Source organism: Leptonychotes weddellii, chromosome 16 (assembly GCF_054177405.1).
Source record: "Leptonychotes weddellii isolate Sample4059 chromosome 16, ASM5417740v2, whole genome shotgun sequence".
NCBI lineage: Eukaryota > Metazoa > Chordata > Mammalia > Carnivora > Phocidae > Leptonychotes > Leptonychotes weddellii.
The window spans coordinates 47833769-47857093 of NC_138384.1; the positions used below are offsets into that span (position 1 = coordinate 47833769).

At 42.5% G+C, this 23325-nt stretch overlaps 1 protein-coding gene across 4 annotated transcripts in view; it reads right to left on the reverse strand.

Moving 5' to 3' along the window:
• Positions 1-23325, reverse strand: part of ZNF845 (zinc finger protein 845) — a 180659-nt gene that overhangs the window by 90751 nt on the left and 66583 nt on the right. The window lies entirely within an intron of this gene.

A 23325-nucleotide genomic window follows, 5' to 3' on the forward strand; every position in this document is an offset into this window, starting at 1 on the left:
ACAGTTACCAAGTGGCCATTGGCAGAGTTCACAATGGTTCCTAAGATGAAAGAGGGAGTTAATGTCACCAGCTAGACCCAAGACCTGACCTTCCCCAGTTACCTGATTATACCCTCCGATCTTTGTCCCACATTTTACTTAACCTCTTTTTCCACCTTATCTTTTACTCCAGGCAAAGACCCCATGGTCTGGTCTCCTGTCAAGGAACGAAAACTATCCAAATAAAGGTAATGACGGCCCAAAGGATGAAATTGGGCTGGCCCAGTTTGAGCTTAACGCCTGACTCACACCTGTGTAGATGGACCAAAGAGTAACCCATGGTACTTTTACCTCATTATAATATGAAAATCTCCATCCTAGGAGAAGCGCAAACCTCACTTACATAACATACCATGTATGTATGGAAGTGTTGTCTTCAGGTACCTGTTTGACCTCATGCCCAGCTCTATACAAGATGATGAAGCCCCTCTTTCTAAATTTCCATTTGAACCCTAAATAAAAGGAAACCATTCTCCCTGGCTCTGGGAGTCTCTGCTTTGGAAGTTATTCCCTGTGATCTCCTTACTGGCTGCAAATCAAGTTTCCTTTGCATCACAAGCCTACCTGATATAATTTCTATCTGTGACTCTATTATATTTCAGGATTTTAAGACACTCAAACATGTTAAGTGGTTCTTGTTTTTTTGTTTTCTTTTTTTTTAAGATTTTATTTATTTATTTGACAGAGAGAGAATGAGAGAGAGAGCACATGAGAGTGGGGAGGGTCAGAGGGAGAAGCAGGCTCCCCGCCGAGCAGGGAGCCCGATGCGGGACTCGATCCAGGGACTCCAGGATCATGACCTGAGCCGAAGGCAGTCGCTTAACCAACTGAGCCACCCAGGCGCCCTGTTTTTGGTTTTTTCTGAAAATACAAAGAGGTAAATAAAACGGTAACTCTGACCTAAGTGTGGAGTAAAATAAAAACCTACAAGATGGAGGTCTGACTTAGAACCCCCAGTCCTAGAAATCATTATCTCTGCTACACAAAGGTGACAGTCTTCATTGTCCAGTGGAAACTGATGTGAAGGGGCCTGCGAGCTAAAGGGTCAAGAAAGAACTCTTGGGACATTTTCAGTGCAAAAACTGTTTTTATTAAAGCGCAGGGACAGGACCCCTGGGCAGAAAGACCTTCACTGTCCTAGTGAGAAGCCATTGATAAAATAGTTTTAAGTTGGCGGGCAAAAATAAAGGAAGTTTCTGCAGGGATTTTCATATGTTAAAGAGGACTTACAGGATCCTGGAGGTCTGGCTATTGTCAAGCTGGCTGCTTTTTGTCTCTAGAGAAGCATTAACATTAAGGCAGTTGTGAATTCCTGATGGAATGTCATACTCTGCCAGTCTCAAGTATTTATCTAGGGTCTGGAAGTTGAATTTCAGTTTATCTACATTTCTTTTACCTTTGTTCTCCTCAACAGAAACTAGAAGAGAAATTCAGAAGAAAGAAGTTTCCACTTTAAATGTGATGGTTTCTGCATATCACTCAGTAAATCCATCTAAGATACTTATGAATATATTTTTTAAAGATTTTATTTATTTATTTGACAGAGAGAGACATAGCGAGAGCAGGAACACAAGCAGGGGGAGTGGGAGAGGGAGAAGCAGGCTTCCCACTGAGCAGGGAGCCGGATGCGGGGCTCGACGCAGGACCCTGGGATCATGACTGAAGCCGAAGGCAGACGCTTAACGACTGAGCCACCCAGGCGCCCCAACACTTATGAATACTAAGGGGGAAAATATGAACTTTATAGGGGAGAAATCTGTCAGAGTGCACCAATCCAAGTAAAAGAAGGTAATAGGAGGGCACCTGGGTGGTTCAGTTAGTTAAGCATCTGTCTTCCACTCAGGACACGATCCCAGGCTCCTGGGATAAAGCCCCGAATCCAGCTCCCTGCTCAGCGGGGAGCCTGCTTCTCCCTCTACCCCTCCTCCCTGCTCGTGCTCTCTTGTCTCTTACTCTCTCTCTCAAATAAATAAATAAAATCTTAAAAAAAAGAAGGTAACATGAGCTCTAAGGAAACAAATTGATACCAGTGCTTAAAGCACAGCAAAGGACCTATTGTTACTGGTATGTTCTTGTGGTCATCAAACATTAAATCAGAATATAAATTGAATTATGAGAATACAGTGCATTTATACAAAGTTCAATCACACATAAGTTTCCAAGTCCTGTAATATCTATTATATTTTAAGCATTTTTTTCAATCTAAAGAACATGAATCCGCCCCCCTTCCCCTCCACCTCACCTCTTTTCCCCCCCAAGAACTTTCCCAGTTATTCTGAGCCTCATATCCATCATGTTTATTTATGCATTTTCTGACTCCTGGTCTACAGAAAGCTGAAAAAGCATCCAGATGGGACCTAAATAAGAACTGCTTTCCTTGACTGATATCCCAGGACCGGACCCCATCAGCAACAGGAATCTTGAACTCAAAGACTTCCCCTGTGAATCAGTCACAAAGGGAATATTTTCAATACTTGCAGGACTTTAATTCCAAGTGACAATTGTTGATGGACTATTGGAAGCCAGGTTGGAGAGAAGGGAGAGAAGGCTCTGGGATATAGGGAAGAATTGTTCCAAAGACTTAACCTTCAGTATCATTTTTGAAAAGGTTTTAAAAATTAGGTGAAAACATAAAGCGGAATTATCAGAAATAGAGGAATCAACATTTGCAATTTCTAAATGCAAGGAATTTCAAGAGAAAAAGATGACAAGGCCTCTGACCTCAGATGCAAGGCTTACCTGAGAACTGGCCATTTCTTCTTCTTTCACCTTGTCCTCTAGATTTCTTTGTCAGAAGAGATTCATGGAGAAATCACAGCTGCATCAGGAGAAAATGCCTTTAAAGCCACCAACAGAGCCTCTGCACCTCTAAACTGCTCGGCCTGAAGGCAGGACTTTGAAATGCAGAAAAGGCCCAACATCCTAGTCCTTTGTGTCAGGAGCCTTTCAGAAACCACGAGCTCCTACTTGAAGACCAATCCCTGACTTTTCCTTCTCTGCTTCCAGGGGGCCTCCCCTCCCACAGATGCCCACAAATTCAGCTACAGCCTAGGAACCCTGTGCTCCAAGGACCTGACCCTCCCAGACTCATGTAGCAGAGACCCTGTTTCCTCTTCTTGAGCCAAACCCTGCTCTCAATTCTCATAAAATAACGGAAAGCCCTCGTGCTTAACCCTGGCCTCACTTAGAATCACCTCGAGCCCTTAATTAACACAACACTGTTGTTTTCACCAGTTGACAGAATCTGAGGGGGAGGGCACCAGCAAGGATCATTTTGGGAACTTCACGCTGTTATCCTATTGGGAAGCATTTGGGGAGGTGACCAGGCAAAGCACAGTATCCAAGGCTGTGGTTGCTAACCAGATTTAAATCGATGCTTTTTCCAATGATCAGAGTTTCTGGAGATTTATACATTCTCCCTCTTTCTGCTACACAGAGGGAAGCACCCTTACAAATGGAGCTTTCCCTTATAAATGCAAGTATCTCTTACAAAAGTAAACATACTGTGTTTCAGGGCTTTTCCTTTGTCTGCCATTTCTTTAAAATAACAAGTGGAGGGGCGCAGGGGCGGCTCAGTAGGCTGAGCATGTGACTCCTGAATTCACCTCAGGTCGTGATCTCAGTGTCATGAGGTCAGCATCCACTGAGCAAGGAGCCTGCTTAAGATTCTGTCACTGTGCCCCCCCTTCCCCCCTCCCCGCTCGCGTGCGCATGCTCACTCACGCTCTCTCTACCTCAACCACCCCCCCCACACACACACACCAGCCGGCCTAAAATAACCCTTAAACAAAGAGACATATTTTGTGCTAAGAGCATGCTGCCCTTCGGTAGGTAAATGTTTGTTTTCGTAAGTAAATGCAAAACAGTTTTCCAAAATGAATGTACTTTTTACTTTCCCATCAGCAATATAGGAGTATTCTAATTCCTCAAAATTTTCACTAAAATTGTGTTGTTATTCTTATTTTTGGAATTCTAGAAAATAATGAGTGGTTTCAGACTTAAAATTTGAAGCGGTCTTACTTCAGTTGCCCTGGTGACTCAAACTGAAACCACTTGAGAGCAGAAGTTGAACAAAAATCAAATGGCTGCATTAAAACAGTAGTGAGGCTTGATGGTATAAAGTATGCTTTTCCCTCTCTTCCCCAAACTCCCCCTTCCCCGCTTCTTAGCCTTTGTTTCCTGTTTTCAGGAATCCAGGACCACTCTGAAAGCCTGAACAAGGCTGGGAACACAGACACAATTCCTGTTCAAACAGGCGAGATCCTGTATATCCCTACAAAACCCTCAGCCCCTGATACCGGGTGAGCTTGTTGTTCTGAAGGCCTCAACTTCCACCAGCCTCCTCTGTCCAGCAAAACTATAAAGCTACCATTCTCCTTGACCCCCCAACTCTGTCTTCAAGTTTTGCTCTGAAGCACAGAAGTCAGTTTTCAACAACAGAAGGAATGTTAGGAGAGGAATCCATTTTTCTTCATCTGTTCTCGATTCTTTGGCCGGTCTAATAATTAAACTGATATAAGACAGATTCACAAGAGAAAAAAAATAATTTCTTAATTATGGGAACCTCGAAGATATGAGGCTCAACCACAGGAAATTGATGCTTACATGCCACTGTGACTTAAGAAGAGTATAAGGATTTAGAATTTCAAAAGGGGGTAAGCATATTCACAGGAAAAAGGAAAGAGCAAATTTTGTCAAACAATAGTTTGCAACACCAGGCAGGCAACTCTTTATAATATAAAAAGTTAATGTCTGATATTTGTTATATTACTGATAGAGGTCTGCCATCTAATTCATTCTGGGTATATAATCAACCTCACAAAAGAAGGAAATCCTTCCATTTGCAGCAACAGAATAAACCTAGGGGACTTTTTTTTAAGTTACATAAAAGCCCTGCCCGGGCCCCTTTGCCCAACTTAGTAGTCTTTAAATTTTAGCATGCACCTTTAGCATGTGTGATTGATATACCAAACCTCTTTGTATATCTATAGGTCATGTATTGCTTCCCAGAAAGAGGTGGATCGGAATCCTCTTGCATAACCTGTCCCTGGGGCACCAATGCATCACCTCCAAGAACCACAATAACGTCTGTAGCTGACACCACTGAGTCTGCAGGAACCAAGAAGTGCTAGAGACTACCATTCTCCTCTTTTACCAATTACTGGCCTCAAGTTCCCTTAAAAATCTTGGGCCAGGCTGAAACCATGGAGTTGGTTTTTGGACAAGACTTCTACCGAACTGATTAAAGCTCATATTCATTTCCAATCAGAACTCCTGTCTTGTGTATTGGCTTTTTGAGCCACCAGCAGCCAAAAATGGGGTTCTCCGTAACAAAATTGTTGTGGGATTGTTGAGCCCATCCAGCAGGAAAGAATTCTTGAGATTTTTTTTTTTTTTTACAGATTATTCAAGTTGCAGGGAGACAGGACTCCTGGGCAGAAAGAGTTGCACTTTGGCTACATGAAGCTTGTGGTTATATGCTTAGTGTTCAAGGAGGAGAGGACATGCAGGGAGTATTAGATCACAAATGTTTCTCCAATTTTCTACTTATAAAACTACTTTTTGGGATGCCTGGGTGGCTCAGTCGGTTAAGCATCTGCCTCCAGCTCAGGTCATGATCCCAGGGTCCTGGGATTGAGCACCGCATCGGGCTCAGCAGGGAGTCAGCTTCTCCCTCTGCCTTCAGCTCCCCCTGCTTGTGCTCTCTCTCTCTGACAAATAAAATATTTTAAAAAAAACACTACTTTTGCAAAATTACTCTGGTGCTTATCATTCAGTTCGATATTAACTATGCAGTCATGAGACCCTTTAAGAATGTACCAACCAGCACATATTCGATCCTTATCAAAATTATGCAGGCTATAGGTCAACCTTCTGGGTTAAAGGTGAACATTTTTCTGTTTCTTCCCTCATCACCTTATCCCTGACCAATTATCGGTTCTTAAATCATCAAGGTTGTTGAAGGGTGAAGGGCTCAAATTCTGTAACTTCTTCAAGATGATAGGGGTTGTAGAGATGTCCCTGCCCATGCACTGAAATTGGTCTCTATCTGTCCCTACGTGTAGCTATTACAGAAGGCCATTGTTGTAGGGTCCAGAAGGGACACTGCGGTGAATTTGTTTTACGAAGTCAGTATGATCTGTAGGCCGGGTAAAGGAGTCAGGAACTGCTTGCATGTATCTCAACAATAGGAGAGAACAAAGCAAAAGAGAAAACACTTAGAATATTATTATAATGAGCAATAAGAAGACTCTTTAGGGTGACCATAGTCTACCTCTCCACGAGGAATTTAATCAATTCTTAAGTGGAGAGAGACAGAAATCAAGAAACAGACTCTTAATGATAAAAAACAAACCAATGGTTACCAGAGGGAAGGTGGGTGGGGAGAAGGGTTAAATAGGTTTTCGTAATGAAGGACTGCACTTGTTGTGATAACCACCTGATAATGTATGGAATTGTTTAACCATTATATTGTACAGCTGAAACTAATATAACACTTTTTGTTAACTGGAATTAAAATCTTAAAAAGTAAAAAAAAAAGTGGTGGCAATCAATCAAAATACTGATGTATCTTTACAGTAGCAATAGACAGATGTACAGAATATTAATTGCTGTGGTTGAAATGAAGAAAACTTCCCATATATCAGTAGAGGATAGCTAACTCTTCCCTAACAGGGCATATGATTGTACATCGACATTTCTTAACAATTACTTCAGGCCTGAAAATTATTGAAATTATGACTCCTAGGTCATTATATCAGAACAAGAATGTTTCTGGGCGCCTGGGTGGCTCAGATGGTTAAGCGTCTGCCTTCGGCTCAGGTCATGATCTCAGGGTCCTGGGATCGAGCCCCGCATCGGGCTCCCTGCTCCTTGGGAGCCTGCTTCTCCCTCTGCCTTTCTCTCTCACTCTGTCTCTCATGAACAAAAAAAAAAATCTTTAAAAAAAAAAAAAAAGAACAAGAATGTTTCTTGAATGATTGTAATCTGTATTTTCAACAAGGAACATACAGGGGATTTGAAATGCATAACTTAGTCTATGTGCGATCCTAAGATATTTTAATAATAGAACATATTGGTTTTTAATGTGTTAACACTGACAGGTAATGGATGATGTATTATCCTGCCACCAATATTAACCTATCTCACCTTAATTAAGAATGTAGACAACAGATGGTATCTACCACGCATTTGATAATGGTGATATAACTAGTAATCCACTTTCTCAGTGGCCTCAGACTTTAAATAATGTGTGGTTATATTTCCAACAGTTTATCTATTGCATCGTTTTCTCCTCCTTTTAACTCCTGGGACATGATCATCATGGATGATCAACATGGATATATTATAGATTATATAGGGGGACTGTAGGTAAACTTCTCCATAATGGTGCTACTTGGCAGCCATTTTGTGTAGCCAAGTTGGTTTGCAGGGAACTTGAACTGACACCAGCCCCTCTCACTAGTGCATTCTCTAAACAACCACCTGCAGAGGCACACATTAATATAACTTCTGATAGGGGCACCTGGGTGGCTTAGTCATTAAGCATCTGCCTTCAGCTCAGGTCATGATCCCAGGGTCCTGGGATCGAGGCCCGCATCGAGCTCCCTGCTCAGGGGGAGACTACTTCTCCCTCTCCCACTCCCCCTGCTTGTATTCCCTCTCTCGCTGTCTCTCTGTCAAATAAATAAATACTTTTTTTAAATGTAACTTCTGATAGGACACCTCAACCACTGCCCTTTTGAACAACCACCTCCCCTGGCGTCCTAGACGTTCCCCTTGTGTACCCTATAGAGAAGATACCCACAGAGTTTACCTAAATCTGTTTAAGTTTCAGTGGCTCAATCTGGACTTACCCAGGAACTCCCGAGCACTCCACCCATGGAACCTAATAAAGGATTGAGCCCCATGTCATAATGGAGGGGTTCCTTTGATGTTTAAATGAAGTGAATATACACACATGGCAGTACCTGGGGTGTAAGAGATACCCCTGGAGTAGGAGGAAAATATTCCAATATGAGACAAGGCAAGAGAGAAAAAGATTACAGGAAGAAGAATTGGCATGAATTCTGCATGTGGAGAAAGGATAACCTGTTTCCAGGTTGCCCACCTGAGTCTCTGAATATACAAAGATAAATTCTACTTGTCTTATTTTTTAATGATCTCCAGTTCTTCTTGGTTCCTCAGTTTCATTCCCAGCTACAAATCCGTCTGAGAAAGTTTTTTGTAGGTGTTGTGGCTAGAGAGTCCTCACTGACCTCTTAATTCAGATTAGAGGGATACAAGGACAATGGGCCACAGTATAAATTCAGACATTTAGCACTGAGAGGAATGTGAACATAGGTAAAACATGATGATCTATACTTCTAGAAAGAAAGAGAAGACTTATTTTTCATTTTTTTAAGATTTTATTTGAGAGAGACTGAATGAGAGAGAGCACAAGCAGGGGGAGTGGCAGAGGCAAAGGGAAAAGCAGGCTTCCAGCAGAGCAGGGAGCTCAACGCGGATCGAATCCAGGATCCCAGGATCATGACCTGAGCCAAAGGCAGATGCCCAACCAACTGAGCCACCCAGGTGGCCAAGACTACTTTTTAAAAGCTTTTATTTATTTCACAGACTGAAAGAGACAGTACAGGCAGGGAGAGCAACAGAGGGAAAGGAGAAGTAGGCTAGATCCTGGGATCCTGGGAGTATGATCTGAGCCAAAGAAAGATGTTTAACTGACTGAGCCACCTAGAGGCCCCAAGATAAGACCTATTAAAAGCATACATGGACGGGCGCCTGGGTGGCTCAGATGGTTAAGCGTCTGCCTTCGGCTCAGGTCATGATCCCAGGGTCCTGGGATCGAGTCCCGCATCGGGCTTCCCGCTCCTTGGGAGCCTGCTTCTCCCTCTGTTTCTCTCTGTCTCTCATGAATAAATAAAATAAAAATCTTTAAAAAAAAAAAAAAAAAAGCATACATGGAGAACTCTTTTTGAAATGTGGGGAGGGAACTGGAGGGAACATGTACTCACTCCAAAGGCCAAGTCAGCTGCTCATGGTGTCATCTGATGATTAAAGTAATGGACATGTGGACTTGGGAAATACGGTAATCTCCTGGAACCAAGGAATTCCTATTTTTCTTCATGATTAAACTGAATTCTTGGGTGTTACTGATAAGCAGATGCTGTTGGATGACAGAGATTACTGATCTTCCTGAGGCCTAGATTATTGGCAGTGGATAGTGATAGGTATTGGATGATGGAAGCAGTGTAGACATCGCTTTAAGATGTCACATGACAGGGCGCCTGGGTGGCTCAGATGGTTAAGCGTCTGCCTTCGGCTCAGGTCATGATCCCAGGGTCCTGGGATCGAGTCCCGCATCGGGCTCTCTGCTCCTTGGGAGCCTGCTTCTCCCTCTGTCTCTCTCTGTCTCTCATGAATAAATAAATAAAATCTTTAAAAAAAAAAAAAAAAGATGTCACATGACAGAGTAGAAGCTGGAGATGAAGCCTTCAGGACACTCTAATAGGCAGGATCAGCAAGGCATGTGCTGTGGTTGCACAAAGTACTAGTATCCCAGGTGTATAACCCCAACATAGGTTCGATCCCCTATAGATGGGTGATCTTCCAGGGATGCTGACTCACAGCTGACAGGCACCTCCCTCATTCCACATAGCCCATGATTAGGGTAGTCATGTGCTCTGGGCTCTATGCTTGTTGCCAATTAGTGGGGACACAGGTTAGTAGTCAGAGGCAGTGACCATCTCTGCTTCAAATGATCCACCCATATTTTGGCCAGAAATCCCCATGGTATTTCACAGCCCTTGCTGTTCTTACACTCATCCTATCCAGAGTGGAACTGGGATTTCTAACAGTTGTGGAATCCACTGCAAAGAAGTTGGGTAGCAGGTTATGCCCATTTAAATTATTACAAGTGAAATATAATAATCCATTTCATTTTGTAGCTTGTGTGCATGTGTTCAGCTATACCAGGAAAGAGTAATACTTATAGAAAATAAGATGTATATTTTAGGTACACAATGAATATGTAGGAAGCCCATGTCTGATGAAATGACTGAGACATCACACAGGGTACCCTCTTTTTCCTCGTTTTTGCTCTGATATTATTGATATGCAGCGCTGTGCTCCTCTTTCATCTCTCATGGCCCCCAAATGGTTGCCCTACCACTAGGTACCAAACCCTGTTTCAAGATTAAGGAGGAGTAAGAAAAAAATCTGATAGCACATAGAGATTTTGATTGGAAGTTATTTCTTTTTCATCCAGGGCAGTCCTGCCTCCATGGGCGCTTCTCCATCTCACTGACCAGAGCTCTCTCCGATGGCATTTAAGCAACACCGTGTGTGTAGCGTTAGTGGACACCCAAGAATATCATTAAAAATGGCCATTTTTACCCACACTGTGTCACCGTGTCTGACACGATGGCCATCTCCCTTTTCACTATAATGAGGTGTTATGAGAATCCCTCAAATTTAGAATATGCTTAACTCAGATGCACAAGAATCGTATTATGTATGTAAGAGAATGCTTCTTTTGAGGTAGGCATGGACAGAGTTTCAACACTGAACTTATGATATTTAGGATTTTATGGAAAAATTGTTGGGGAGAAATAATTTTCCATTACCATTTAAGATTATTTTAGCTGGTCTAAGAATCAAATTGACTGAGATAGATTACAGGAGGGAAAAAAAAAGTATAATTACATGCACCCAAAAAGCCAATCATGAAATTGAGACCCATAGAAATAACTGATGTAGATAGTTTTTATGGTGTTTTCGGGAAAAAGAAGAGACAATACATCTGTGAGAATTTGACAGCATAAAGAAAACTCCTGTTTGGGCCTTCAATTAGTATGGAATTCTGAGCAGAATTTAGGTAGTGGAAGTAAAGTAGTGAAAAGTAACAAGTTTGTTCATGCAAACTTCTCAGCTCCTAATTCCCTACCCATGGAGATAAGAATACCTCTTTCTCTCTCTCTGCAAGAAAGTTATCCATTGCATGAGAGATTGATTTCCTGCTTTCTGGACACAAATGGTGATCAGAGTGTTCTTTTTTTGCATTGGCTGTTTCCTAAGTAGCTTTTATTTCAAAATAATCAATACAGCCAAGGGGTACATTTTAGGGCAGTCTGCCATTGTCCTCTATACAATCCTCACCGTCCACAGCCCCACCCAGATTCACCTTCTTCTGAAGATTTTCTAGGTCTGTCCCTACTCTAGACTCTCCCCTCACTGAACAAATAGAAGGAGAGGAAAGTTTTCTTTGGCTGCTTATTCCTAGTCTCAATGTCAGGTGCTCACTTTTTGCTGAAACCCAAGAGCAGATACATGGGAGCAGAGAAATGTGTTTGAGTGCTAAATGTCTGTCTTTGTCATTAAAGTCAGTGCTAATTTTAAATACTCATTCAGGACCTTGTTTTCCATTTATGAACATCCAGTTGTTGCTGAGGGTTAAAACAGTAAATATCCACATACATGGTGAAATTATCATCTGAAACTGGTTTCACCTCATGGTGGGTGTTGAGCCAAAAAACACCGCCAAGACAAAAATAAGAAAAATACAGGTTTTACTTGTATCAAGTGAAGAGAACACCGGGGACATTTCCCAATACTAGCTCCCCAAACAACAAAATTGCGTGAGTTTAAGCTAATGGCATATGCATATTCATCAAGGGGCCTGGAAAAGGCCATTTCAGAATGAAATACATCAAAAGGCATCCTAAATTGACAGAGTCCAGGCGACTGGACTTTGTGCTATCCTACAGATTGTATGGGCAAAGCACAAAGCCCAGTTGAAGTCAAAGGACCTGTAAGGGTGGGGATCATCAGTTCTCTGGCTCCTTTATTATTTGTGTGCTCAAAGGGATTTAATTCCCACAACAGCCACTACAGAATCTCTGTTAAGACAATCTTTACTTTGGAAACAGCAATGGGAGTTTCACCATGGATTAATTGTCTCTGGTATGGTTAGACTATCTTCTGGGCTTGTGGTGGCTGTTTGTATTTACATGCTTTTGCAGCATTAAAATCATTAACTACTGAGGTCTTTCTGTAATTTTGACATATTCCAGGACATTCATCAAAGAGGTGCTTGGGTAAGTGGTGCCAGCATAGATCATAAGCAGGCATACATCATAAAATGGCTGGGGGCCTAAAGGGACTTCTCTTATGTGAAGAAATCTTTGTCTTTTCTCCCTTTTTCTGTGGACCGTTAACCTTATTTTTTTTAATTTTTTTTTTTTTAAAGATTTTATTTATTTGACAGAGAGATAGCGAGAGCAGGAACACAAGCAGGAGGAGTGGGAGAGGGAGAAGCAGGCTTCCTGCCGAGCAGGGAGCCTGACGCGGGGCTCGATCCCAGGACCCTGGGATCATGACCTGAGCTGAAGGCAGACGCTTAACGACTGAGCCACCCAGGCGCCCCCCCTTAACCTTATTTACCTACAAAACGTTTACCATAATGAAGCTCATGAACATATCCATCACTCCATATAGTTAAGATTTTTGTGTGCTGATAATGCTTTATTTAGATGCATTCTAGCAAATTTCAAGTGTAAAATACATCACTATAGTCAGTGTGCTGCACAATGGAACACCAGTATTTATTCATCCTAAGTGAGTGTTGTTATATTTATGGATTTTTTAAAGATTTATTTATTTTAGAGAGAGAGAGAGAGCAAGAAGAGGAGTGGCAGAAGGAGAGAAAGAATCTCCAAGCCGAGTCTCCACTGAGGGCAGAGCCCAACATGGGCCTCAATCCCCGTATCCTGAGACCTTGACCTAGACCGAAATCAAGAGCTGGCTGCCCAACCAACTGAGCCACCCAGGTGTCCTGAGTGTTGTTATATTTAACATTAAAAATAAAAACTGCCAGGGGTGGCTCAGTGTCTCAGTCAGTTGGTCATCTGACAGGATTTTGGCTCACATCAAGATCTCAGGGTGATGAGATTGAGCCCTCCAACAGCTCTTCGATGAGCGTGGAGACTGCTAAAGATTCCTTCTATCCCTCTCTCTCTACCCCCCCCCACACACACCCTGCTCGTGCTCTTGTTCTCTCTAAAAATAAGTAAACAAATAAAAGAATAAATAAAAATAAACAAATAAAAACTGCCAGTTATTTTTTCCGCAAAAAGATGGGTTTATTCAGGAATAACAGTATCAAATTAGGGACATACAGGCTATGGCAAAATGATAGGCAAGTCTAGGAAACAAAGAAGGAGGAGGCTTTTTTGAGGAGAGAAGGGGTAAGTTGAGAACTCTGTTACACACTAAAGTTCTTTGGAGTAAAATCGTAGTTTGAAGGATGGTGATTTTTCAGTGGTTGCCTGGGAGGGATAAGAAAAGCATATCTTCCTCTGGCTGGAATAGTACAGTCCATCTCCAGGGTCAAGTTTGTATAATGTCAAGACCTTCCCTTCCTGTTGGATCTGCCAATGACTATGAGTCATAGGGCTTGAGAGCTCTGCCTGCTGAAACCTCCTGACTCCATTTTAGTGAGAGTTCCAATTAATTTCACATTACCATTTGACCAACATCTCAAAATTTCCTTCACTGGCAGTTGCTGGCAACAAACCTTCTATCTTCACTTTGATGATTTCACTGTTTTTAGATTCCATGTGATTTTATACAGTATTTTTTTCCATGTCTTATTTAATTCAACAAAATATCCTACAGATTGTATGGGCAAAGCACAAGCTGCCCCATGATGGACCACTTTGGCAGAAATATTATTTAAGTTAAAAAGCAATCAAAATTCAGCAGATTAAGGAAAAGTCTTTTCCACCCTCCTGACTAAAAATAATTTAGATAGAGAAGCTGCCCCAGGATGAGAGCTATCAACATACATAACTACCTTATGGTAATATACTAGGTACGAAAAACACAAAGGAACCTAGTAAGACCTGTTTGAGCCAAATTCTCTGTCCTATTTTTTAAGATCTTATTTATTTATTCATGAGAGACAGAGAGAGAGAGAGGCAGAGGGAGAAGCAGGCTCCCAAGGAGCAGGGAGCCCGATGCGGGACTCGATCCCAGGACCCTGGGATCATGACCCGAGCCGAAGGCAGACGCCCAACCATCTGAGCCACCCAGGTGCCCTGTCCAATTTTTTTGAGTAGCCAAGAGAATAATATTTTACTAAATATTTACTCATTTTTTCTTCTTGTGAATTATATCTCTTCCCTTGGAGTTCCCAGACTTCTCCCTTCTTCTTCCTTTTCTTCTGATTTTCTCCTCAAAGAGATATATACCTTACTTTGCCAGTCTTTGAAACTTTCACATCTGTGTGGAGTCTCCATACATATGGGTTTGTTTTTTTTTTTTTTAAAGATTTTATTTATTTATTTGACAGAGACACAGCGAGAGAGGGAACACCAGCAGGGGGAGTGGGAGAGGGAGAAGCAGGCTTCCCGCTGAGCAGGAGCCCGATGCGGGGCTCGATCCCAGGACCCTGGGATCATGACCTGAGCCAAAGGCAGATGCTTAACGACTAAGCCACCCAGGTGCCCCTCCATACATATGGTTTGAATTTGATTTTCTCCTGTTTATCTCATGACAATTTGATTCTTAGTCAACAATGAGAACTTCCTTTTAAGTTCCAGTTTGTTTTTATATATTCCTCCAATCTATACTTAGCTCCTATTTTATACACTTAATGTTAAGGAAGAAAAAGAAGCAAAAAGGCACGGCCCAGCATCTACATTCTCAGGGAAAATAGGGGACATCTAGTACCAACCCCTCAAATATTATGAGGATTAACTCACCTACATGTTCCTGAGGTCCCACAGCACCAGGGATCCTATGTGTGTGCACAGAGTAAAAGCTCAATACATAGTGCATTAATAATGTATCTATGTTATTTTCCAAATATAAACTTTCCAAGCTGTAACTACTCCCAGCATGGTTGGCTACGTAAGTCTAACTCACTCACCTATGCTCTCTAACTTAAGGCTTGACTAATTGTAGGTTCTTGAGATCAACAGACCTCTGATGCTAGGGAAACCAGGAACCCAATGTTCCTAGAAGATCAAGCTTCATCATGCTAGAAAGTGGCATCCCTGATGCTAGTGAGTCTCCTTTGAGAGATCAAGGATGATGAAGCATTGCAGCACCGCTTCCCCAGCATGTCAAAGCTCACTACTTCTCGGAGCACCTGGGTGGCTCAGTCGCTTAAGCGACTGCCTTTGGCTCGGGTCATGATCCCAGGGTCCTGGGATCAAGCTCAGCAGGGAGTCTGCTTCTCCCTCTCCCTCTGCCTGCCGCTATGCTGACTTGTGCTCTGTCAAATAAATAAAATCTTAAAAAAAAAAAAAAACTCACTACTTTTGTGTGCCTCCCCCTTAAACACTTGCTGCTTGGTCTGTGACTTTGTATATTGTCTTTGGACATGAATCTACCATGTTCCCCATTGGCCAGCCTCCTGAACAAAGCAAATTTTCCTTTCCAACTGTGAAAATTAGTCATGGGATACCTCACTAAAATGGAGTCAGAGGTCTTTGGCAGGAAGAGCCCTCTTGCCCTACCACTGAAAGTCAGTTTCAGACCCAACAGAAAGAGATGTACTTGATCTTACATGGACTTGATCTTGCTCCAAGATACTCCTTTATTCCAGTGTAAGAAAGAGATGCCTTTCTTAGGTATAAAAAATACTTTCCCTCCTCATGGGCTTTTGTATATAAACGGACTGACTTAACAGGAAGTAATTTAGAACTTCAACGGCCATAACTGGATTCTTTGCTCTTTCCAAAGTTACTTTTATCAAAGATGAGGTGGAAAAACATGGTTCTGAAATTGACAAAACTGAATGGGATTCCTATTTTAATTGGTATTTTGAAGGTTCCAAACCCTATCAGGAACATCATATTGCCTCATACCAATATATAATTTTTCAACTGAAAAAGGTAAGAAAACAATTACAAACACAGAAAAGGGCTTCTGAAGCCTATTCTTCCCCTCCCCCACCTTCTTTGTCAACAGTCAGTAGGAAGCCATCCTGTGCTCAGGCCCGGTGTCCAAAACCATCTTCCTCTGGGCTCTCCCTTCTTCATCTCCATCTCATTCTATCCTTTTTTGCACCTTCCTTTTCATCTGAAGTTCCCTCTGCTACCTCCTCTCCTGAACCTATTAAAATCTGCCCCCTTAAAGTTAAACCTTCTGAAGATCTAAGTGGACACAGTTTATGTTCACTGGAATAAGGGTGAACTTTGAGCAATGAAGAGTTCCCTGAAGTGACTGAGGATCTCCATAGGTTTGCAGAAGAATTTAACATATTGATTCAAAGTTGCCAAGCTGGTTTTTCAGATTTATATCAATTGGTCCACATGCTTGCAGTGAGGGCCAGGCCAAACATTTGATGAAATTAGCCCAATGGAAATATCATGAACAGGATCTAAAGAAAAAGATGTGTAACTTTTGGCAAGATGCTAGAAAACTTGCTAGAAGACATCAACAATCAATTATATTGGCTTTTTTGAATCCAGTAGATCAGAACAAAATTCAGGTCTGTACACAGGAGGCAGATGAGTCCCTTCATAAGGATTAGCATCAACTCCAATTGTCTTTAAAGGTGGATTCTGTCAGGGTGCCTGGGTGGCTCAGGTGGCTGAGTGTCTGATTCTTGATTTCACTCAGGTCATAATCTCAGGGTTGTGAGATTAAGCCCCGATTCAGTCTCCAGGCTCAGCACAGAGTCTGCTTGAGATTCTCGCTCTCCTCCCTCTGCCCATCCCACTGCTCCTGCTCTAAATAAATAAATAAATATCTTTAAAGCTGTATTCTGTCAAGAACCTGAATGGTCCTGGAAGCAGATAATCCCCTAGAGGCTGCAGAGAAAATCTCATGCCTCATAAAACCTTGATTTTGACTTTATAGGACCCTAAGCAGAAAACCTGGAAAGCCCACTGAAATTCAAATATATAATCAGCAGAGTGTTCTTTTTTAGCTCCTAAATGTGTGGAGATTTGTCACAGTAGAGATAGAAAACATCTACACATAGACATAACATCAACTATTTTGTACGTTTATATTGTATAATTCTTATTTTACATTTAAATAAAGTAAAAATCCTCATTTAGTGCCCCAAGGCAGTAACACTTTGATCTTATCATAACAGCTCATCAGTATGAGGTGTATCCTCTTTCTTGTGCAATTACAGAGTGTGTGTGAAGTTCCATTTGTTTTTGGGGTTTTTTTTTTTAAAGATTTTATTTATTTATTTGACAGAGTGAGACACAGCGAGAGAGGGAACACAAGCAGGGGGAATGGGAGAGGGAGAAGCAGACTTCCCGCAGAGCGGGAGCCCCATGTAGGGCTTGGTCCTGGGATCAGGACCTGAGCCCAAGGCAGACGCTTAACGACTGAGCCACCCAGGCGCCCTGTGAAGTTCCATTTGACATTGTGTAACACACATACAAATTAAAATATTTTGCACTTAATGTTTGCATAAATATTGTCATATCAATATTACTGCCAATAAAATTGCTTTCCTTGGCTCCCTACTCAGCAGGGAGTCTGCTTCTCCATCTCCCGCTACTTGTGCTCTGTCAAATAAATAAATAAAATCTTTAAAAAAAATTGCTTTCCTTAATCAATGCCATAGGAAGGTGGTGTCATCTACTGCATTTCTAAAACATATCCCGCTGTAATTGTAAATGTAACACACTTGCTGAAACACTTCCTTCAGTGTTCACACGCAAATATATCTGTCTCCTGCTATCACACACATGAAATGTGGATCTTTGATTTGTACACATGTAAGTTACTGGGTGGTTTTGGGACATGAAATTGTTGCACCATCATGACTGTGCGTTCTTACAATGAGTGGACAACTGCTGAACTACCCTTGCAAATTGATTAAAACACACACACACACAAACACATAATATCCCACCAACTGTGTTTCCACTATTAAAAAAATTAAACAGGGAAGCCATAGACTCGGGGCTTTAATGTCTCGGTAGCCTCTGAAAGCAAACCACAACTTAATTTACAGTCACTGCACTGGAAAGGAAGAAAACGAACTTAAGAACAAACAATTACGTCAACTAGGCCTTCCAAAAATAGGGCAACTGCTTAGGATATATCCAATCAAATACTGCCCTTCCACAACCTCTCCATAAAAACCTCATTGCAACCTCCTACAGGTGGCGCAAGACTAACCATTTGAAAACACAAACCTACTGGTCAAATTTACTCTGGAAAATTTGAATGTATATCACTTCATCTCTAAAGATCACACAGTACCACCTTTCATTTTGACCAGTTTCTCAAGTGGCCTAAACTCCTTACCCACATTGCAAGTGGGCAGAAGACAGTGCAACAGATTTGCCCGCCCTGCTCCGCTCACTTTTGCACATGCGCACAACATACCAATGCGATTCTGCCCTCATTTCCCCAGACTTCACCCTTGGTAATGGCTCCCCATAGGGCCTGCGCAGATAGAGTTGCCCAACAAATGCTGTGCATGCGCACAGATGATTTGTGGCGCGCACAGCTTCTCTCTGGGCCCCAACCTGCAGTCGTGTGCTCTTTCCTTCACCAGCTGGGGGGGGTCTCCAGAGCACCACACCTGAATTTCATCTCAACCAAGCCCACACATCTGAGTTCACAGTTCAGGCAAGCTGGGACCAGAGTCTATGTTCAGCCCAGTCCTCCCTCTGACCAACATTGTTATTGCACCCAGAGTTTACCTGCCCTCTCCCGTTTCTGCCTTTCCTGTTGCCAAAACTTCACACATGTGCACACTAAAAACAGAGGTGAACCCCTCAAGGTCCTGAGTATGTCATCTGCCACAGTGCAGAGGATCCCAGAACAGACGGAGATCAGGGACTGGACATCCATGATCACCCTGTGCAATATGAATGCATATGGCGCCGGTCAATCCCACCTCCAGTGGACCCACTGAAGCCCCCAGATTCCTGTTTCTTATTCTGGACCTAGCACTGTGTGCACAGAGCTCAGGTGCCCAGAAATTACATCGGGAATAGTCCCTCTGCCTAAATGGGGATTACGGAAACTTACAGGGAATTGTCCGTTCAGATTCTGTGGAAAATAACCTTAGACCACGAAATTGCCCTCCACGGCTCCAATGTCAGTCCCTGTGCCTCCCTTCTCAGAACAGCTCAGAGAACAGAGTTCCTGGCAACTCCACCTGGGTGGCCCAAACTAGCATTCACACTTTCCTGAGGCACAGACTCAGATAAAGCAAGCAAGAGACTTAAAATTTGGGGAGGCAGTTTCACCTTTCTGGTTAAAACACCGCTTCCAAGATAACGCATAGCATCCCACTTTCCATTCCTGGGATGTCCACTGATAGTCCACACATTAAAATTAATCAAATACATAAATGCAAATGATGGACCCCTCAAATTTGTCTGAGCCTCTAATCCACCCTTCCTATCTCCCAGTCTGCTCTCTATATTTGTGCTATAACACCCAAGATTATTTTTAAGATTAATGATAATGAAAAAGAAGAGAAAGAACCTCTACAATCCCAGGGAGGCACACCCAGCATCCAAATCCTTCTGGAAAAAATGATCATATAGTACCCAATTCCCAGGGCTCTAGAACGATTAACATGCAGAATGCATGTAAGATTCCCAGCACAGTATCCTGGACACGGTGCATCCTCATATACCTGGAGTATGTAGTAGATGCTCAATAAACATTCCTTTCATGAATGAGCACATACTATTCATCCAAAACAACTTTGCTCAGACAACACAACCTTACCTAGTCCCTTCCTAACTTGTATGGGATGAGCAGAGAATGTCATCTTTCCAGAAGCTGTTAGTAGTCATCACTGAGAAGGGCAGTATTTGTGTTGAGAAAGGATAGTTTGGTATAAGGGACTCAGATGTGCTCTTCTGCTCTAACATAATGCTACTGGAAATAAAGTCTGGGGACAGCAACCTCAATGAGTGTTAAAAATACACACTAATGGGCTTCATCCACACCTAGGGAGTCATGATACCAGAGTATGGGGCCCCTGATTCTGTTTTTAATGGGAACTTCAAACGGTTTGTATATTCGTGAAATTTTGACAAACAATGTTTGAAAAGTAGTTCTCAGCTATGGCTTCATGTTGGGATCTCCTGTGTAGTTTTTAGAACTACCATGTCCAGCGTCCCAACCACAAAGATTCTGTCACTTAGTCCTTGATAGGGCCTAGCATCAGTTAGGTCTTAATGAAGGGGCCCAGCATATTCCACTGTGAGGCCAATGTAAACACTGAAGCTTCCAGGTACATTTCTAAAGACAGAGCACAGAGTCTGGTCAATGGGGAAACCTCCATAGGGAAGGCTACTCTGCATAAGATTTGATAGGGGAGGGTCAGTCCTCACAATACCCCCGCATTCATGATGTTGTATGAGAATTTGTACGTGTCTCCAGGAGACAAGTGCACCCAGGATTGGGAAAGGAGTAAATCACATTGGGGCCTCCACTTAGAAACTCCCTGTGTGTGCAGATTTTCCCATACCCCCGAAAGCAATGGAATAGTAATTGGGTCACATAGACCCTTAGTGGCCATGGGGAGGCTTTTGGATTTCACTGTGAATGCCATGGAAGACACTAGAACAGAAGGGAAGTCCTTAGAGGATGTAGGAGCATGTGAAGAGTGGGACAGGAGATGTCCCTCTGTGACCACCAGAGAATTAAACGTTGGCTTCCAGAATCATTCCATTCAAGCAGAGCATCCCAAACCACATTTTAAGGTCAAGTTTTCTCCTCTGACCTTTGGCCCCCACCTGTGTCATCTGCTTCATTCATTCCCACCTACCTGGGTGTGTGGCTACTGTCTCCTTTCTCTTCATGTGCTGGGTTCTTTACTTTTCCAAAGAAGTTGACCAGATCCAGACTACAGACAGCAAGACCTATTGACAAGAAAAAGAAGCATGACTCTTGCCAGAGAATCTACAATTTCAAATCCAGCACTATGTTCAGTAGAGACGAGAGCACATTACAGAAGCATATAGAAAATTATTTCTCCAAACACTGTTTCCTGGTGGCCTCTTTAGAACACTTAGGAAGGATTTTCAATGTTCAGCTCCTGAACTCCACTTCCAAGTACTGCTGAATCAGAAATAAGGAATAGATACTTGATTTTAAGATGTGGGCAACAGTGTTTTATGCCAGTTAGTTTGTAGAATTATCACTAAACTAGAGTGAAGTTTACAGATAACCTCAGGGAATGGTAAGGCTGAAATCAAGACAAAACATCATGAATACTTCCTTCCTTACACCAACAAATGTTATTTCAAGGAAATAATCATTTGTCATTTGTGCTGAATTACACTACAGAATTTTAAGAAACTTGAATATACAGAAATTACAAAGTACTTGTTTCATTCTGCTGAAAATAAAAAAAAGGCAATAAAGGAGAGCATATCTGTGACACTATGCAGATTAAATGGAAACTCATGAAACCAAAGACCATTTAGTACCTTTATTTGCAAAAGCCAATATCTCCTGTAAAGAAAGGTGAGAGCCCCCATTTTCCGGGGGAATCTAGCAGAAAGACCCCGAACCAAGTTAACATCAGTTAACAAGACAAACGTATCAGTGGCCTAATGCACGGAGGACTCTTTACTATTGTGATAAAGTTTACAAAGCAAACAAACCATATTATGATTCCAATCATGAAAATATAGCAGTTTTATGAGATTTCAAGCCAGAGATAGCTCCCATATCCTGTAATCTTTCATGTATTTCAAATAGTAATTCCTTGGTTGAAGCAATCTAGACAGCAAGGCTTTCTTTTTCAGAACACTGACTTACTCTGGGCCTGATAGCCACCTGGATTGCTTGTTCATGGTCGTTCAGTTTATATATACTCAGGCTACACCCAGACAGAATCTAAATATTACATATTTCCTCCTTCATTGAGATTCCAAAACCCAACAAATCCCCAGTGAGGATCTTGGGTATCAACACATCCCCATGTTGATCTGTCACAAAGGGAATATTTTCAATACTTGCAGGTCATGAATTCATGGTAGGAATTCTTCATGCTGCATAGAAAGCCCAGTTGGAGAGAATGGAGAGACGGCCCCAGGGATGTAAGATGGGAATATCCTAAAGGGCTGATTTTGACTATCATTAAAAGGATAAATGGTTGGGCGCCTGGGTGGCTCAGTTGGTTAAGCCACTGCCTTCAGCTCAGGTCATGATCCTGGAGTCCCGGGATCGAGTCCCGCATCGGGCTCCCTGCTCGGCAGGGAGTCTGCTTCTCCCTCTGACCCTCCCCCTTCTCATGCTCTCTCTCTCTCTCTCATTCTCTCTCAAATAAATAAATAAAATCTTAAAAAAAAAAGACCAATCAAGGCAAAAAGAGAAGATAAAAAAAAAAGGATAAATGGCAGTCCAAAACAAATTTGCTAGGAAGGACAAGAGGTAGAGAAGTAAATGTGCAAATTCTAAACACATGGCATTTGGGTAAGAAATGGGGACACTGCCCTGAGCTAAGTCAAGACGAAACTTACCTGAGAAGCAGCCATTTCTTCCTCTCCCTCTTGCTCTTGATTGTTTTCTCGGGTGATATTATGTAAAGCAATCACACGTGTATGCCTTTAAAGGCCTCAACACGGCCTCATTACCTGCTATCATCAGCTCAGAGACAGAAGGATCTTGAACTGCACAGAAGGCCAACCTCTACTTTGTCACAGGAAAAGATTCAGAAAAAAAGAGCTCCTACGTGGACATTTGCGTGTGAGTTTCTCCTTCCCCGGTTTCAGATGTCTTCCCCTCCCACAGACAGTCACAAATCCTGCCACAGGGAACGTGGGCTGCACTGACCTGCCCCTTACAATTCCAGACCAGTCTGTTACCTTCTCTTCAAATGAAAGCTGAAGTCAGCTTTCACAAATATACCTTCGAATCCTTGGGCTTCACCCTGGTCTACCCGAGAAACACCTGAAGCACATAGTTAAAGCAGCACTGATGTTCTTACCCTGACCAATAGACAGACTCTGGCAGAGGGCCCAGGTGATGGTGGTTCTTAAAACTCACCCTGGGATCTTTACTGTAAACCCAGGCTGATAAGCAATGATGTGCTTTCAAGTTTTAATGTGCACAGAAATCATTTGGTGTTCCAGGTTCCACAGAAGAAATGGTGATTCTGCAGGTTTGGAATGGGGTCTGAGAATTGGCATCTTTCCCAAGTACTTGTTAGTGCTGATGCTGCTCCTGGAGACCCTCGTTTAGTGGCTACACTAGAGAATGCAGGCACAGCGCACCTGAGCCCCCCACACCCACCATCTACGTCAACACAACTCCAGGGGAGTTCCCAGG